The sequence below is a fragment of the Solanum pennellii genome, chromosome 4 (assembly GCF_001406875.1).
Source record: "Solanum pennellii chromosome 4, SPENNV200".
NCBI classification, from domain to species: domain Eukaryota; kingdom Viridiplantae; phylum Streptophyta; class Magnoliopsida; order Solanales; family Solanaceae; genus Solanum; species Solanum pennellii.
The window spans coordinates 41,399,655-41,408,023 of NC_028640.1; the positions used below are offsets into that span (position 1 = coordinate 41,399,655).

General features: G+C 41.2%; 1 pseudogene; it reads right to left on the minus strand.

The window, feature by feature from the left end:
• Positions 1–502: 502 nt before the first annotated feature.
• Positions 503–8,369, minus strand: part of LOC114076882 — a 36,741-nt pseudogene continuing 28,874 nt past the window's right edge.

Below are 8,369 nucleotides of genomic sequence, written 5' to 3' on the forward strand. Positions count from 1 at the left end.
ACGGTCAGATTTTGAAAAGGGTCCAGCCGGGTCGGGTCGGGTAGAATTCATTAATCACGCGACGGTTCCGCGGCGACGGTCCGTCACAGTTGTGATGACCCGTCGTAGGTTCCGTCGTGTGTGCCCTAATTTCAAAATAGCAGAAAAACGTACCTGGACGACGGATGCATACGACGGTCCGGCGCTGCGCAACGGTCCGTCGATGTATCCGTCAGTGGCTGCTGCGGAGTAGTTTTCTGCAGAATTTCCTGGTGATGTGCCTGCGAATTTAAAAACTCATTAGTAGAAAAATGCTATCCTTTTTTTAAAAAAATGACAGGAATTGGGTTGCCTCCCAATAAGCGCCTTATTTAATGTCGCGGAACGACTGGGGCCACTTGATTACTCAGACCTCATCAAGATGTTATGGCTCGATCACTTCATTCGCCGATTCAGCATGCCCGAGATAGATTTTTATGCGCTGTCCATTCACCTTGAACCGCACACCCTCCTTAGTTTCCAACTCAACTGCTCCATGAGGGAATAGTTGGGTAACCGTGTAAGGACCAGTCCATTTGGACTTGAGTTTGCCTGGAAACAAGCGCAATCTGGAATTGAATAAAAGCACCAAATCCCCGACCATAAACTCTCGTTTTTCAATTTTTTTGTCATGGTACTTCTTCATCTTTTCTTTGTATAGGGCTGAGCTTTCATAAGCTTTCAGGCGAAATTCATCGAGTTCATTCAACCCAGTTAACCGTTGTTCTGCAGCTTCGCTCCAATCCATTTTCAACTTCTTCATAGCCCACATGGCTTTATGCTCTAACTCAACCGGAAGATGACAAGCTTTCCCATATACAAGTTGGTATGGAGACATACCTATGGGAGTCTTATATGCTGTCCGGTAGGCCCAAAGAGCATCATCAAGCCTCCTTGACCAATCCGTTCTACTAGCGTTCACTGTTTTTTACAATATCTGTTTGATCTCCCGATTCGACACTTCAACTTGCCCACTAGTTTGAGGGTGGTAAGGAGTGGCCACATTATGGCGAACCCCATATTTCTCCAATAACCCCTTGAACAATCTGTTGCAGAAGTGGGAGCCCCCATCACTAATAATGGCCCTTGGGGTGCCAAAACGAGAGAATATATTCTTTTTCAAAAATGCAGTGACACTCTTTCCTTCATTGTTTGGGAGGGCTATGGCTTCGACCCATTTAGATACATAATCAACTGCTACTAGAATGTACTTCATCCCATGAGAACTCACGAAAGGGCCCATAAAGTCAATACCCCAAACATCAAATAACTCAATCACAAGAATGGGGTTTAGAGGGAGCTCTTGCTTTCTTGAAATGCCGCCATCTCGTTGGCATCTGTCACATGCTTTAGCAAACCCATGAGCATCTTGATGAAGAGTTGGCCAATAGTAACCACATTGTAATATCTTATGAGCGGTTCGGATACCACTGTGATGTCCACCAACGGGTGAGGAATGGCATGCCTCCAACACACTCAACATCTCACATTCTGGCACACAACGCCGAATAATCCCGTCGGCACAACTCCTATACAAATATGGTTCATCCCAAAAGTACTTCTTCACATCGTACATGAACTTGTTTCTTTGATGAAAGGACAAGTCTGGTGGAACAATATCACTAGCCAGATAGTTCGCAAAATCTGCGAACCATGGGATCAAGTCTTGTGAAGCGGCTAATACATGTTCATCGGGGAAAGTATCATCAATGTCAGTCTTATCCCCTAACTCTCTCATAGCTTCATCCTCTAGACGAGACAAGTGATCAGCAACTTGGTTTTCAGTTCCTTTTCTATCCATCACTTCAAAGTCAAATTCTTGTAGCAGTAATACCCAACGAATCAGCCTAGGTTTCGCATCCTTCTTTGCCATCAAATATCTCAATGCTGAGTGGTCAGTATGCACTATAACTCTAGTACCTAGCAAATAGGAGCGAAATTTCTCAAAAGCAAAAACTACTGCAAGGAGTTCTTGCTCAGTCACTGTGTAGTTCTTCTGAGCTTCATTTAGGGCTTTACTAGCATAGTAGATGGGGTGAAGGATTTTGTTTTTCCTCTGTCCCAGTACTACACCAAGAGCCACCCCACTAGCATCGCACATCACCTCAAATGGACTGTTCCAATCCGGAGAAATAATGATAGGCGCAGACACCAATTTTTCCTTTAGCTCACTGAATGCCTTAAGACAAGATTCATCAAAACAAAATTTACAATCTTTCTCCAGCAGTTTGCACAATGGGTGTGCAATCTTTGAAAAGTCTTTGATGAATCTCCGGTAAAAACCTGCATGCCCAAGAAAGCTTCTCACACCTTTCACAGAGATCGGTGGGGGAAGTCTCTCTATTACCTCGACTTTAGCTCGATCAACCTCTATGCCCTTTTCTGAAATGCGATGACCCAACACAATACCCTCTTTTACCATGAAATGACACTTTTCCCAGTTTAGTACCAAATTGCAGTCTTCACATCTCTTAAGAACCTCAGATAAATTGGTCAAACACCGCTCGAATGAATCACCAACCACAGAAAAATCATCCATAAAGACTTCTATAGTATCCTCCACCATGTCAGAAAATATCGACATCATACATCTCTGAAATGTTGCTGGTGCATTGCACAACCCAAACGGCATTCTTCTGAACGCAAAGGTCCCATATGGACAAGTGAAAGTGGTTTTCTCTTGATCTTCTGGTGCAATAAAAATCTGATTATACCCCGAATATCCATCAAGAAAACAGTACCACCCTTTTCCGGCAAGTCTATCCAACATCTGATCCATGAAGGGCATAGGAAAATGGTCTTTTTCAGTCCATGAGTTTAGTTTACGGTAATCCATACACACCCTCCAACCAGTAACCGGTCTCATTGGAACAAGTTCATTTTTTTCGTTGGGGACCACAGTCATTCCCCCTTTCTTAGGTACACACTGAACCGGGCATACCCAACTACTATCGGCGATTGGGTAGATTACTCCGGCATCCAACCACTTAATGATTTCCTTCTTCACGACCTCTTGCATAGGAGGATTTAAGCGTCTCTGGTGCTCAATACTCGGCTTATGATCAGGCATGAGTTGGATTTTATGAGAGCAAATACCAGGAGGGATCCCAATAATGTCCGCAATAGTCCACCCAATAGCTCTTTTGAACCTTTTTAGTACCTTCACCAAACTTTGAACTTGTTGATCATCCAGGTCTGATGCAATGATTACCGGCAAAGTGTCACCATTTCCTAAGAATTCATACTTGAGATGAGGTGGGAGAGCTTTTAGTTCTAATTTTGGAGCCTCCTCTATAGATGGTTTCGCGGGTGGGGATTCGCGATTCTTCATATCAAGCTCAAATTTCTTCGGTTTAAACCGAACATCACCTCGGTTAAGAGCCGCAACTAATGACTCATACTCTTCAATGCAATCACTATCAAAGTTCATTATTACTGCCGCTAATGCTTCTACACCTAGACGTTCTTCTATTTGTGTCTCAGATGTCTCACCCATGTTGTAGGATATAGCAGATGCCGATTGGAGCTCACCACTCTGCCTCATGGACCTACAAACATTAAAGGTCACTTCCTCATTGTTCAACCGAAATTTCATCTGCCCCTTTTCCATGTCTACTAAGGCTCTTCCCGTAGCAAGGAATGGCCTCCCAAGAATAATGGGCACTTCAAAATCGACCTCGCAATCAAGAATAACAAAATCTGCTGGAAATATGAATGACTCCACTTTTACTAGCACATCGTGGAGTAACTCTATAGGTCATTTTACTGTTCGTTAAGCCATCAGTAGCCGCATCGCAGTGGGCTTTGGGTCACCCAAACCCAACTTCTTGTAAATCGAGAGGGGCATGAGATTTATGCTTGCCCCCAGATCACATAATGCTTTCGCAAAATGTAATAGCCCGATTGTACAAGGAATAGTGAACGCACCCGGATCTTCTTTCTTTTGGACCAGAGATCTTGTAGCAATAGCACTACAATGCTGCATTCTATCATCATCCTCAAAAGTGACCGATCTTTTCTTTGTGACCAGATCTTTCGTAAATTTGGCGTAACCGGGCATTTGTTCTAAAGTTTCTACCAAAGGGACATTGCTAGAAAGTTGCTTCAACATTGTTATAAAACGCCGATATTTGCCATCCTCAGTATTTTTCAATAATCTTTGAGGAAATGGGGGTGGTGGCCTAGGCATAGGAGTTACCTTTTTAGGCACTTCATCATCTTTTGCAGTGTTATCCTCTAATTCAGCATCAACTTCTACCACTTTATCAGATTCTTTTGTCACCTTTTTCTCATCAGATGGCATAGGTGGGTCAATGGTTTGCTTGCCACCGCGAGTAGTAATTGCCATACAATGTCCATCATTTTTCGGATTTTGGACAGTGTTGCTAGGCAGAGTGCCCGGTTGCCGTGTGTTCACAGTTGCAGATAATTGGGCCAATTGTAACTCAAGTTGCTTAATTGATATTGCATGGGTATCAACTTTTTGCCCAGTACCCGCTAAATCATTTCTCAACTCTTTATTGCGATCATCACTAGCATCGAACCTCCTCATCATTTTATGCAACATATCCTCAACTCGCGACATACTACCTCCACCATCCCTAGGAGTAACTTCACGATTTTGAGGAGGAACATAGGGTCCATTCCTGTCATTTCTATTACCATAGTTACCCCTGTGGAAGTTGTTGTCGCGATTGTAGTTTCCATCTCGGACATAATGACCCTCACGATTGTAGTTACCATAGTTCCGACCTTGGTTCCCTTGACCTTGGCACCAATTATCCTGATTTGAGCCTTGGGCGCTTGGTCGGAAACCCCCCATCTGTTCATTTGCTGCATAGGAATCCTCCTCATAATAACACTCATCGTTCTGCGGTGGTGGTTTCGATAAGTAGTTGACCGCATTTATCTTTTCTTCACCCCTAGTGACATGTTTTAGGACCAACCCAAGCTCAGTTCTCATTTGAGCGATTTCTTCACGAATCTCATCTGTGGCTGGGTTGTGAGTGGACTGCATTGCAAAGGTGTTTCTCTGGCTGGGTCGACGGACCACGCGACGGACCGTCGTGGCTACAACGGACCGCCGTGGGCTTCGTCGTCCCATACTTGGTGCAATTTCTTCCGCTGCTTTCTTCATTCCCCTCAACGGCAAGTGTGACGGACCGTCATAGTCACAATGGTCCGTCGAGGGTCTTCGTTCCAAAATACTTCAGCTCTCGGAATCTGGGTACTGGGATCACTTCTCTGAACTTCACGATGAACCTGCAGGACCGACCGTCATAGCCATGACGGACCGTTACAAGCTTCGTAATCCCACACTTGGTCAGACTTCCCCATCTTCCTTCAGCAGCTGCACTACGCTGCCACCTACGGACCGTCACAGGCACGACGGACCGTCATAAGCTCCGTAGGTGGTCTCTTCTGCATTTTTCCTTTCAAAATCTCCGCATTTAGCTTTGGACAGATTTCCTGCAAAACAAAGAGAAACTTATATCAAAATTAACACAAAAAGGCTTTTGGACACACTAAACTTAAGGAAAAAGTATTAATTATACCGTGAAACCACGGTATATCAAGGTGGCCTTACTTTTGAGAGAGCTAAGTGTACTACTTGTGGAAAGCAACACTTGGGTAAGTAACTTGCCGGTATGGATGGATATTTGGATGTGAAAAAAAGGGTAATAATATGAGAGATTTCCATGTCCTAATCACAAAGGGTAAGGAGACCAGCCAAGCTCCTCAAGATGGTCCGTAACCCAATACTCAAAGGAAGAACCGTTTCTATGTGTTTCAAGCTAAAAAGGAGCTAATAAAAAATAAAGGTCCCAGTAAGTTTTAGTTCCTTATGGTTGTTTTGTTTTTTATTAGATGGGTTTACCCTATGTGGGGGAGAAGGAGTTTACTAGTAAGGTGAATGATATACTTATGTTTTCCTTCTATTTTTACTCAATCTTGAAACGAAATTCTTAGTGGTTTGGTTATGTTTGGAGTCTTGCATATGAGTATGAGTTGTATGTCTCCTTATAATTTGAGTTCCTTTATGGAATAATGTTTTGCATGTTCTAGATGATATCACAGTAACATGGTAGGATCAGTAGTTAATCTATATTTCACATGCCAATGTGCATTCAATGATAATTGCTTAACTCCCTCGAAGATTTTTGTAATTATATGCCAATGTGTGATTTGAAAGTTATTGCATGTTGAGCTTTATAATTAAGTGATGAGCGTGTTTAATGTTAGAGAAGGTAGTTCCTCCATTGTTACGCCCTAAAATAAACTAAAGTGAACTAGATTTCATGGTTGTTTCTGAAGTTAATTCTAATTTAAAGTGAGTTAGTTTAGTGTTCTGAGGCAGTGTGTGATGTTTGGTTAAGTTTGGAGGTCAAACCTCCAAGAACGTCAATGACGTTTAGATGATAAGCCTTAGAAAGAACTTGTGTGTCTTGAAGTGTTTGAGTGAGTTTTACGTGTTCGTTTTGCTTGAAAATTGCATGAGATTTTACTAAGATCTGGAAGACTTAGTTTAGGGGATTAACGTCTCGGCACGATCCCACATAGATCCCACAAGGGGCCCTAGATTATGGGTGCATGACTTAGATCCGTTGGTCCACCAATGGTCCATCAAACTAGGGCGTAGATTGGCTCATAAATTTGGGATTGTGAAGTCTCCAAATTGATATAGGTCTCAACCAACGAGACCTCTCCAACGTTCCGTCATTCACAAACAGTCCGTTGGTGAAGACTACCCTAAAAGCAACAGGTTTCCTGTAAAGTATTCGCGTGTTTGCTACAATCACCCCAAGTGTTTTATAACCGTAGGACGTTAGTTTTAGGTTTTATTAGGTATATTAAAGTGTTCTAAACCCTATGACCTAATTTTAGACTTCATTTCTAAATCACAAAACCCCTCGCCCATAGAATTCTCTCTCAAGTCTCTTTTGAAGCTAGGAGTCAAGATGTGTTAGGAGGGCTGTTGGTGATCGAGTTCTTCACATAAATCATTGGTATTTCTCTTATGTTAGATATGGTATCCATCCTTGAACCCTCTTCCATTCAAGGATTCATTTCCAAAAGATTTTTAAAAGGGTTTTCAAACTCAAATTCCTTCTATCTTTGATTTTACGCTAGGGTATTCTTGTAAAAGTGTTTTAATGGTTTAAATGTTTCTATTCTAGTATGAATTGATTATTTTTATGTTTAAACCTAATGATATCATGTATATGAATATTTCAAACTTTTAGATTAAGAAATGGGTTAAATGAGCATGTTTAGGTAATGCATGAACTTTTGTTTTCTTATGCTATTATTTTGGGTTTGGCTACTGCCCTAAGGGACTTATTATGATGAAATATTGAGAAATTCATTATAGGTTATGATGACTTGGTTAAATTGTGAGTTATATATTGCATACTTTTTATTATAAATTGCTCTTGAGTGGTGTGGTCCACCTTCTTCGTGGCGGTGTTTATTTGTTGAACTTCATATTACTTAGTATGTATTGCTTATATGGTTTTGAAGGCCTAATAGGTGAAATGAATTGATCTTGGAAATGAGTCTTGCATTATGTCTTGTAAATCTTGAGTTGTATATGTGACAGAATTTTTTTTTAAATGAAGTATATGATTATGTGAAGCTTGTAGAGTGTGTGTTTTGATGAATCAAGGTCTAAAACATGTATTGAAATTGATATAACTGAAATGATGCTTACATGCAAGGTGTGCTCAAGTGTACTGATACGCTCAAACTTACTTCTCAAATAAGAAGTAAAGCGGTCGCGTCAAGTAAATAACCCAACTAGTGAGGTTGGGATCGTTCCACGAGGAAAATAGTCTAGACTTAACTTCAACTTGTTATTACTATTGTTCGGTTAATGACTTCCTTAGAAAGTAAAAACATAAAAAGGGAGGTTTGTATATCCTAATGAGTAAAAATAACTAACAAAATTGAAAGAGACACTTAACAGTTTTGAAAGTTGGATTTTAATCAATTAATCAAAGTAACTAGGGTTTACGTGTTCCCCACAGGTTCATAACTTGATAATTCTAACTATAACAATTCTTTCCTAGTATCTTGCATGCAAAGTGATAAGTTATGTATTTCTAAATCCTTGGTCCGGGATCTAGAAAATCTCACTCCGCACCTTGATCCGGCTACGTGTGTTGCTTTCCTAACCCTTATCTTTACCTCATATTAATCATCGTATTCGATATTTGACTAAGTTATTACCTCGTACCAATCAATACTAGCCTATTAGATAGTATACACTAAATCTATGTTAATAATTCTTTTCCTATTATCTACCTCCTTGGTCCGGCAAGTATCATCAAGGCGAGTTGTAACGTTGATCA